This window comes from Salmo salar, chromosome ssa17 (genome assembly GCF_905237065.1).
Source record: "Salmo salar chromosome ssa17, Ssal_v3.1, whole genome shotgun sequence".
NCBI lineage: Eukaryota > Metazoa > Chordata > Actinopteri > Salmoniformes > Salmonidae > Salmo > Salmo salar.
In genome coordinates this window covers 59,913,300-59,925,967 of record NC_059458.1, presented here as the reverse complement: position 1 = coordinate 59,925,967, position 12,668 = coordinate 59,913,300, and the positions used below count along the sequence as shown (strand labels likewise).

Here is a 12,668-nt window from a genome sequence, read left to right as displayed (position 1 = left end):
GAAACAGTACGATAACAGTCTATAGTGCTGTACTGAGACACTGAAACAATACCATAACAGTCTATATAGTGCTGTACTGAGACACTGAAACAATACCATAACAGTCTATATAGTGCTGTATTGAGACACTGAAACAGTACGATAACAGTCTATATAGTGCTGTACTGAGACACTGAAACAGTACGATAACAGTCTATATAGTGCTGTACTGAGACACTGAAACAATACCATAACAGTCTATATAGTGCTGTACTGAGACACTGAAACAATACGATAACAGTCTATAGTGCTGTACTGAGACACTGAAACAGTACGATAACAGTCTATAGTGCTGTACTGAGACACTGAAACAATACGATAACAGTCTATAGTGCTGTACTGAGACACTGAAACAGTAGGATAACAGTCTATATAGTGCTGTAGAGACACTGAAATAGTACGATAACAGTCTATATAGTGCTGTACTGAGCCACTGAAACAATACGATAACAGTCTATATAGTGCTGTACTGAGACACTGAAACAGTACGATAACAGTCTATAGTGCTGTACTGAGACACTGAAACAGTACGATAACAGTCTATAGTGCTGTACTGAGACACTGAAATAGTACGATAACAGTCTATATAGTGCTGTAGAGACACTGAAACAGTACGATAACAGTCTATATAGTGCTGTACTGAGCCACTGAAACAGTACCATAACAGTCTATATAGTGCTGTACTGAGACACTGAAACAATACCATAACAGTCTATATAGTGCTGTACTGAGACACTGAAACAATACGATAACAGTCTATAGTGCTGTACTGAGCCACTGAAACAATACGATAAGAGTTAATAGTGCTGTACTGAGACACTGAAACAATACAATAACAGTCTATATAGTGCTGTACTGAGACACTGAAACAGTATGATAACAGTCTATATAGTGCTGTACTGAGCCACTGAAACAATACGATAACAGTCTATATAGTGCTGTACTGAGACACTGAAACAGTACGATAACAGTCTATAGTGCTGTACTGAGACACTGAAACAGTACGATAACAGTCTATAGTGCTGTACTGAGACACTGAAATAGTACGATAACAGTCTATATAGTGCTGTAGAGACACTGAAACAGTACGATAACAGTCTATAGTGCTATACTGAGCCACTGAAACAGTGTGATAACAGTCTATATAGTGCTGTACTGAGACACTGAAACAATACAATAACAGTCTTATAGTGCTGTACTGAGACACTGAAACAATACAATAACAGTCTTATAGTGCTGTACTGAGACACTGAAACAGTACGATAACAGTCTATATAGTGCTGTACTGAGACACTGAAACAGTACGATAACAGTCTATATAGTGCTGTACTGAGACACTGAAACAATATGATAACAGTCTATAGTGCTGTACTGAGACACTGAAACAGTACGATAACAGTCTATATAGTGCTGTAGTGAGACACTGAAACAGTACGATAACAGTCTATAGTGCTGTACTGAGACACTGAAACAATACCATAACAGTCTATAGTGCTGTACTGAGACACTGAAACAGTACCATAACAGTCTATATAGTGCTGTACTGAGACACTGAAACAGTACGATAACAGTCTATATAGTGCTGTACTGAGACACTGAAACAGTACGATAACAGTCTATATCGTGCTGTACTGAGACTGAAACAATACCATAACAGTCTATATAGTGCTGTACTGAGACACTGAAACAATAGGATAACAGTCTATAGTGCTGTACTGAGACACTGAAACAGTACAATAACAGTCTATATAGTGCTGTAGTGAGACACTGAAACAGTACGATAACAGTCTATAGTGCTGTACTGAGACACTGAAACAATACCATAACAGTCTATATAGTGCTGTACTGAGACACTGAAACAATACCATAACAGTCTATATAGTGCTGTATTGAGACACTGAAACAGTACGATAACAGTCTATATAGTGCTGTACTGAGACACTGAAACAGTACGATAACAGTCTATATAGTGCTGTACTGAGACTGAAACAATACCATAACAGTCTATATAGTGCTGTACTGAGAAACTGAAACAATACGATAACAGTCTATAGTGCTGTACTGAGACACTGAAACAGTACAATAACAGTCTTATAGTGCTGTACTGAGACACTGAAACAGTACCATAACAGTCTATATAGTGCTGTACTGAGACACTGAAACAGTACGATAACAGTCTATATAGTGCTGTACTGAGACACTGAAACAATATGATAACAGTCTATAGTGCTGTACTGAGACACTGAAACAGTACAATAACAGTCTATATAGTGCTGTACTGAGACACTGAAACAGTACGATAACAGTCTATAGTGCTGTACTGAGACACTGAAACAATGCCATAACAGTCTATATAGTGCTGTACTGAGACACTGAAACAATACCATAACAGTCTAAATAGTGCTGTATTGAGACACTGAAACAGTACGATAACAGTCTATATAGTGCTGTACTGAGACACTGAAACAGTACGATAACAGTCTATATAGTGCTGTACTGAGACACTGAAACAATACGATAACAGTCTATATAGTGCTGTACTGAGACACTGAAACAGTACGATAACAGTCTATAGTGCTGTACTGAGACACTGAAACAGTACGATAACAGTCTATAGTGCTGTACTGAGACACTGAAACAATACGATAACAGTCTATAGTGCTGTACTGAGACACTGAAACAGTAGGATAACAGTCTATATAGTGCTGTACTGAGACACTGAAACAGTACGATAACAGTCTATATAGTGCTGTACTGAGACACTGAAACAGTACGATAACAGTCTATAGTGCTGTACTGAGACACTGAAACAGTACGATAACAGTCTATAGTGCTGTACTGAGACACTGAAACAGTACGATAACAGTCTATATAGTGCTGTAGAGACACTGAAACAGTACGATAACAGTCTATATAGTGCATTACTGAGCCACTGAAACAGTACCATAACAGGCTATATAGTGCTGTACTGAGACACTGAAACAATACCATAACAGTCTATATAGAGCTGTACTGAGACACTGAAACAGTACGATAACAGTCTATATAGTGCTGTACTGAGCCACTGAAACAGTACCATAACAGTCTATATAGTGCTGTACTGAGACACTGAAACAATACCATAACAGTCTATATAGTGCTGTACTGAGACACTGAAACAATACGATAACAGTCTATAGTGCTGTACTGAGCCACTGAAACAATACGATAAGAGTTAATAGTGCTGTACTGAGACACTGAAACAATACAATAACAGTCTATATAGTGCTGTACTGAGACACTGAAACAGTATGATAACAGTCTATATAGTGCTGTACTGAGCCACTGAAACAATACGATAACAGTCTATATAGTGCTGTACTGAGACACTGAAACAGTACGATAACAGTCTATAGTGCTGTACTGAGACACTGAAACAGTACGATAACAGTCTATAGTGCTGTACTGAGACACTGAAATAGTACGATAACAGTCTATATAGTGCTGTAGAGACACTGAAACAGTACGATAACAGTCTATAGTGCTGTACTGAGCCACTGAAACAGTATGATAACAGTCTATATAGTGCTGTACTGAGACACTGAAACAATACAATAACAGTCTTATAGTGCTGTACTGAGACACTGAAACAGTACGATAACAGTCTATATAGTGCTGTACTGAGACACTGAAACAGTACGATAACAGTCTATATAGTGCTGTACTGAGACACTGAAACAGTACGATAACAGTCTATAGTGCTGTACTGAGACACTGAAACAGTACAATAACAGTCTATATAGTGCTGTAGTGAGACACTGAAACAGTACGATAACAGTCTATAGTGCTGTACTGAGACACTGAAACAGTACCATAACAGTCTATATAGTGCTGTACTGAGACACTGAAACAATACCATAACAGTCTATATAGTGCTGTACTGAGACACTGAAACAGTACGATAACAGTCTATATAGTGCTGTACTGAGACACTGAAACAGTACGATAACAGTCTATATAGTGCTGTACTGAGACTGAAACAGTACCATAACAGTCTATATAGTGCTGTACTGAGAAACTGAAACAATACGATAACAGTCTATAGTGCTGTACTGAGACACTGAAACAGTACGATAACAGTCTATAGTGCTGTACTGAGACACTGAAACAATACGATAACAGTCTATAGTGCTGTACTGAGACACTGAAACAGTAGGATAACAGTCTATATAGTGCTGTACTGAGACACTGAAACAGTACAATAACAGTCTATATAGTGCTGTACTGAGACACTGAAACAGTACGATAACAGTCTATAGTGCTGTACTGAGACACTGAAACAGTACGATAACAGTCTATAGTGCTGTACTGAGACACTGAAACAGTACGATAACAGTCTATATAGTGCTGTAGAGACACTGAAACAGTACGATAACAGTCTATATAGTGCATTACTGAGCCACTGAAACAGTACCATAACAGTCTATATAGTGCTGTACTGAGACACTGAAACAATACCATAACAGTCTATATAGTGCTGTACTGAGACACTGAAACAATACGATAACAGTCTATAGTGCTGTACTGAGCCACTGAAAAAATACGATAAGAGTTTATAGTGCTGTACTGAGACACTGAAACAATACAATAACAGTCTATATAGTGCTGTACTGAGACACTGAAACAGTATGATAACAGTCTATATAGTGCTGTACTGAGACACTGAAACAATACGATAACAGTCTATATAGTGGTGTACTGAGACACTGAAACAGTACGATAACAGTCTATAGTGCTGTACTGAGACATTGAAACAGTACGAGAACAGCCTATATAGTGCTGTAGAGACACTGAAACAGTACGATAACAGTCTATATAGTGCTGTACTGAGCAACTGAAACAGTACGATAACAGTCTACATAGTGCTGTACTGAGCCACTGAAACAGTACGATAACAGTCTACATAGTGCTGTACTGAGACACTGAAACAATACAATAACAGTCTATATAGTGCTGTAGAGACTGAAACAATACGATAACAGTCTATAGTGCTCTAGTGAGCCACTGAAACAGTACAATAACAGTCTATAGTGCTGTACTGAGCCACTGAAACAGTATGATAACAGTCTATATAGTGCTGTACTTAGCCACTGAAACAGTACGATAACAGTCTATAGTGCTATACTGAGCCACTGAAACAGTATGATAACAGTCTATATAGTGCTGTACTGAGACACTGAAACAATACAATAACAGTCTTATCGTGCTGTACTGAGACACTGAAACAGTACGATAACAGTCTATATAGTGCTGTACTGAGACACTGAAACAGTACGATAACAGTCTATATAGTGCTGTACTGAGACACTGAAACAGTACGATAACAGTCTATAGTGCTGTACTGAGACACTGAAACAGTACGATAACAGTCTATATAGTGCTGTACTGAGACACTGAAACAGTACGATAACAGTCTATATAGTGCTGTACTGAGACACTGAAACAATATGATAACAGTCTATAGTGCTGTACTGAGACACTGAAACAGTACAATAACAGTCTATATAGTGCTGTACTGAGACACTGAAACAGTACGATAACAGTCTATAGTGCTGTACTGAGACACTGAAACAATGCCATAACAGTCTATATAGTGCTGTACTGAGACACTGAAACAGTACGATAACAGTCTAAATAGTGCTGTATTGAGACACTGAAACAGTACGATAACAGTCTATATAGTGCTGTACTGAGACACTGAAACAGTACGATAACAGTCTATATAGTGCTGTACTGAGACACTGAAACAATACCATAACAGTCTATATAGTGCTGTACTGAGAAACTGAAACAATACGATAACAGTCTATAGTGCTGTACTGAGACACTGAAACAGTACGATAACAGTCTATAGTGCTGTACTGAGACACTGAAACAATACGATAACAGTCTATAGTGCTGTACTGAGACACTGAAACAGTAGGATAACAGTCTATATAGTGCTGTACTGAGCCACTGAAACAATACGATAACAGTCTATATAGTGCTGTACTGAGACACTGAAACAGTACGATAACAGTCTATAGTGCTGTACTGAGACACTGAAACAGTACGATAACAGTCTATAGTGCTGTACTGAGACACTGAAATAGTACGATAACAGTCTATATAGTGCTGTAGAGACACTGAAACAGTACGATAACAGTCTATATAGTGCTGTACTGAGCCACTGAAACAGTACGATAACAGTCTATATAGTGCTGTACTGAGACACTGAAACAGTACGATAACAGTCTATATAGTGCTGTACTGAGACACTGAAACAGTACGACAACAGTCTATAGTGCTGTACTGAGACACTGAAACAGTACGATAACAGTCTATAGTGCTGTACTGAGACACTGAAATAGTACGATAACAGTCTATATAGTGCTGTAGAGACACTGAAACAGTACGATAACAGTCTATAGTGCTGTACTGAGACATTGAAACAGTACGATAACAGTCTATATAGTGCTGTACTGAGACATTGAAACAGTACGATAACAGTCTATAGTGCTGTACTGAGACACTGAAACAGTACGATAACAGTCTATAGTGCTGTACTGAGACACTGAAACAGTACGATAACAGTCTATAGTGCTGTACTGAGACACTGAAACAGTACGATAACAGTCTATATAGTGCTGTAGAGACACTGAAACAGTACGATAACAGTCTATATAGTGCTGTACTGAGCCACTGAAACAGTACCATAACAGTCTATATAGTGCTGTACTGAGACACTGAAACAATACCATAACAGTCTATATAGTGCTGTACTGAGATACTGAAACAATACGATAACAGTCTATAGTGCTGTACTGAGCCACTGAAACAATACGATAAGAGTTTATAGTGCTGTACTGAGACACTGAAACAATACAATAACAGTCTATATAGTGCTGTACTGAGACACTGAAACAGTATGATAACAGTCTATATAGTGCTGTACTGAGACACTGAAACAATACGATAACAGTCTATATAGTGCTGTACTGAGACACTGAAACAGTACGATAACAGTCTATAGTGCTGTACTGAGACATTGAAACAGTACGATAACAGCCTATATAGTGCTGTAGAGACACTGAAACAGTACGATAACAGTCTATATAGTGCTGTACTGAGCCACTGAAACAGTACGATAACAGTCTATATAGTGCTGTACTGAGCCACTGAAACAGTACGATAACAGTCTATATAGTGCTGTACTGAGACACTGAAACAATACAATAACAGTCTATATAGTGCTGTAGAGACTAAAACAATACGATAACAGTCTATAGTGCTCTAGTGAGCCACTGAAACAGTACGATAACAGTCTATAGTGCTGTACTGAGCCACTGAAACAGTATGATAACAGTCTATATAGTGCTGTACTTAGCCACTGAAACAGTACGATAACAGTCTATAGTGCTATACTGAGCCACTGAAACAGTATGATAACAGTCTATATAGTGCTGTACTGAGACACTGAAACAATACAATAACAGTCTTATAGTGCTGTACTGAGACTCTGAAACAATACGATAACAGTCTATATAGTACTGTACTGAGACACTGAAACAGTACGATAACAGTCTATATAGTGCTGTACTGAGACACTGAAACAGTACGATAACAGTCTAAATAGTGCTGTACTGAGACACTGAAACAGTACGATAACAGTCTATATAGTGCTGTACTGAGACACTGAAACAGTACGATAACAGTCTATAGGGCTGTACTGAGACACTGAAACAATACGATAACAGTCTATAGTGCTGTACTGAGACACTGAAACAGTACGATAACAGTCTATATAGTGCTGAACTGAGACACTGAAACAGTACGATAACAGTCTATAGTGCTGTACTGAGACACTGAAACAGTACGATAACAGTCTATAGTGCTGTACTGAGACACTGAAACAGTACGATAACAGTCTATAGTGCTGTACTGAGACACTGAAACAGTACGATAACAGTCTATAGTGCTGTACTGAGACACTGAAACAGTACGATAACAGTCTATAGTGCTGTACTGAGACACTGAAACAATACGATAACAGTCTATAGTGCTGTACTGAGACACTCAAACAGTACGATAACAGTCTATAGTGCTGTACTGAGACACTGAAACATTACGATAACAGTCTATAGTGCTGTACTTAGACACTGAAACAGTACGATAACAGTCTATAGTGCTGTACTGAGACACTGAAACAATACAATAACAGTCTATATAGTACTGTACTGAGACACTGAAACAGTACGATAACAGTCTATAGTGCTGTACTGAGACACTGAAACAATACAATAACAGTCTATATAGTGCTGTACTGAGACACTGAAACAGTACGATAACAGTCTATATAGTGCTGTACTGAGACACTGAAACAGTACGATAACAGTCTATAGGGCTGTACTGAGACACTGAAACAATACGATAACAGTCTATAGTGCTGTACTGAGACACTGAAACAGTACGATAACAGTCTATATAGTGCTGAACTGAGACACTGAAACAGTACGATAACAGTCTATAGTGCTGTACTGAGACACTGAAACAGTACGATAACAGTCTATATAGTGCTGTACTGAGAAACTGAAACAATACGATAACAGTCTATAGTGCTGTACTGAGACACTGAAACAGTACGATAACAGTCTATAGTGCTGTACTGAGACACTGAAACAGTAGGATAACAGTCTATATAGTGCTGTACTGAGCCACTGAAACAATACGATAACAGTCTATATAGTGCTGTACTGAGACACTGAAACAGTACGATAACAGTCTATAGTGCTGTACTGAGACACTGAAACAGTAGGATAACAGTCTATATAGTGCTGTACTGAGCCACTGAAACAATACGATAACAGTCTATATAGTGCTGTACTGAGACACTGAAACAGTACGATAACAGTCTATAGTGCTGTACTGAGACACTGAAACAGTACGATAACAGTCTATAGTGCTGTACTGAGACACTGAAACAGTACGATAACAGTCTATATAGTGCTGTACTGAGCCACTGAAACAGTACCATAACAGTCTATATAGTGCTGTACTGAGACACTGAAACAATACCATAACAGTCTATATAGTGCTGTACTGAGACACTGAAACAATACGATAACAGTCTATAGTGCTGTACTGAGCCACTGAAACAATACGATAAGAGTTTATAGTGCTGTACTGAGACACTGAAACAATACAATAACAGTCTATATAGTGCTGTACTGAGACACTGAAACAGTATGATAACAGTCTATATAGTGCTGTACTGAGACACTGAAACAATACGATAACAGTCTATATAGTGGTGTACTGAGACACTGAAACAGTACGATAACAGTCTATAGTGCTGTACTGAGACATTGAAACAGTACGAGAACAGCCTATATAGTGCTGTAGAGACACTGAAACAGTACGATAACAGTCTATATAGTGCTGTAGAGACACTGAAACAGTACGATAACAGTCTATATAGTGCTGTACTGAGACACTGAAACAGTACCATAACAGTCTATATAGTGCTGTACTGAGCCACTGAAACAATACGATAACAGTCTATATAGTGCTGTACTGAGACACTGAAACAGTACGACAACAGTCTATAGTGCTGTACTGAGACACTGAAACAGTACGATAACAGTCTATAGTGCTGTACTGAGACACTGAAACAGTACGATAACAGTCTATATAGTGCTGTACTGAGACACTGAAACAGTACGATAACAGTCTATAGTGCTGTACTGAGACACTGAAACAGTACGATAACAGTCTATATAGTGCTGTACTGAGACACTGAAACAGTACGATAACAGTCTATAGTGCTGTACTGAGACACTGAAACAGTACGATAACAGTCTATAGTGCTGTACTGAGACACTGAAACAGTACGATAACAGTCTATAGTGCTGTACTGAGACACTGAAACAGTACGATAACAGTCTATATAGTGCTGTAGAGACACTGAAACAGTACGATAACAGTCTATATAGTGCTGTACTGAGACACTGAAACAGTACCATAACAGTCTATATAGTGCTGTACTGAGACACTGAAACAGTACGATAACAGTCTATATAGTGCTGTACTGAGACACTGAAACAGTACGATAACAGTCTATATAGTGCTGTACTGAGACACTGAAACAGTACGATAAGAGTTTATAGTGCTGTACTGAGACACTGAAACAATACAATAACAGTCTATATAGTGCTGTACTGAGACACTGAAACAGTACGATAACAGTCTATATAGTGCTGTACTGAGACACTGAAACAATACGATAACAGTCTATATAGTGCTGTACTGAGACACTGAAACAGTACGATAACAGTCTATAGTGCTGTACTGAGACACTGAAACAGTACGATAACAGCCTATATAGTGCTGTAGAGACACTGAAACAGTACGATAACAGTCTATATAGTGCTGTACTGAGACACTGAAACAGTACGATAACAGTCTATATAGTGCTGTACTGAGACACTGAAACAGTACGATAACAGTCTATATAGTGCTGTACTGAGACACTGAAACAATACAATAACAGTCTATATAGTGCTGTAGAGACTAAAACAATACGATAACAGTCTATAGTGCTCTAGTGAGCCACTGAAACAGTACAATAACAGTCTATAGTGCTGTACTGAGACACTGAAACAGTACGATAACAGTCTATATAGTGCTGTACTTAGCCACTGAAACAGTACGATAACAGTCTATAGTGCTGTACTGAGACACTGAAACAGTACGATAACAGTCTATATAGTGCTGTACTGAGACACTGAAACAATACAATAACAGTCTTATAGTGCTGTACTGAGACTCTGAAACAATACGATAACAGTCTATATAGTGCTGTACTGAGACACTGAAACAGTACGATAACAGTCTATATAGTGCTGTACTGAGACACTGAAACAGTACGATAACAGTCTAAATAGTGCTGTACTGAGACACTGAAACAGTACGATAACAGTCTATATAGTGCTGTACTGAGACACTGAAACAGTACGATAACAGTCTATAGTGCTGTACTGAGACACTGAAACAGTACGATAACAGTCTATAGTGCTGTACTGAGACACTGAAACAGTACGATAACAGTCTATATAGTGCTGAACTGAGACACTGAAACAGTACGATAACAGTCTATAGTGCTGTACTGAGACACTGAAACAGTACGATAACAGTCTATAGTGCTGTACTGAGACACTGAAACAGTACGATAACAGTCTATAGTGCTGTACTGAGACACTGAAACAGTACGATAACAGTCTATAGTGCTGTACTGAGACACTGAAACAGTACGATAACAGTCTATAGTGCTGTACTGAGACACTGAAACAGTACGATAACAGTCTATAGTGCTGTACTGAGACACTCAAACAGTACGATAACAGTCTATAGTGCTGTACTGAGACACTGAAACAGTACGATAACAGTCTATAGTGCTGTACTGAGACACTGAAACAGTACGATAACAGTCTATAGTGCTGTACTGAGACACTGAAACAATACAATAACAGTCTATATAGTACTGTACTGAGACACTGAAACAGTACGATAACAGTCTATAGTGCTGTACTGAGACACTGAAACAATACAATAACAGTCTATATAGTGCTGTACTGAGACACTGAAACAGTACGATAACAGTCTATATAGTGCTGTACTGAGACACTGAAACAGTACGATAACAGTCTATAGTGCTGTACTGAGACACTGAAACAGTACGATAACAGTCTATAGTGCTGTACTGAGACACTGAAACAGTACGATAACAGTCTATATAGTGCTGAACTGAGACACTGAAACAGTACGATAACAGTCTATAGTGCTGTACTGAGACACTGAAACAGTACGATAACAGTCTATATAGTGCTGTACTGAGAAACTGAAACAATACGATAACAGTCTATAGTGCTGTACTGAGACACTGAAACAGTACGATAACAGTCTATAGTGCTGTACTGAGACACTGAAACAGTAGGATAACAGTCTATATAGTGCTGTACTGAGACACTGAAACAGTACGATAACAGTCTATATAGTGCTGTACTGAGACACTGAAACAGTACGATAACAGTCTATAGTGCTGTACTGAGACACTGAAACAGTAGGATAACAGTCTATATAGTGCTGTACTGAGACACTGAAACAGTACGATAACAGTCTATATAGTGCTGTACTGAGACACTGAAACAGTACGATAACAGTCTATAGTGCTGTACTGAGACACTGAAACAGTACGATAACAGTCTATAGTGCTGTACTGAGACACTGAAACAGTACGATAACAGTCTATATAGTGCTGTACTGAGACACTGAAACAGTACGATAACAGTCTATATAGTGCTGTACTGAGACACTGAAACAATACCATAACAGTCTATATAGTGCTGTACTGAGACACTGAAACAGTACGATAACAGTCTATAGTGCTGTACTGAGCCACTGAAACAATACGATAAGAGTTTATAGTGCTGTACTGAGACACTGAAACAGTACGATAACAGTCTATATAGTGCTGTACTGAGACACTGAAACAGTATGATAACAGTCTATATAGTGCTGTACTGAGACACTGAAACAATACGATAACAGTCTAT

General features: G+C 38.4%; 1 protein-coding gene across 1 annotated transcript in view; it reads right to left on the bottom strand.

Annotated features, from left to right (window-relative positions):
- The window catches only part of LOC106576215 (CUGBP Elav-like family member 2), a 262,716-nt gene that overhangs the window by 179,190 nt on the left and 70,858 nt on the right, over positions 1 to 12,668 (bottom strand). The window lies entirely within an intron of this gene.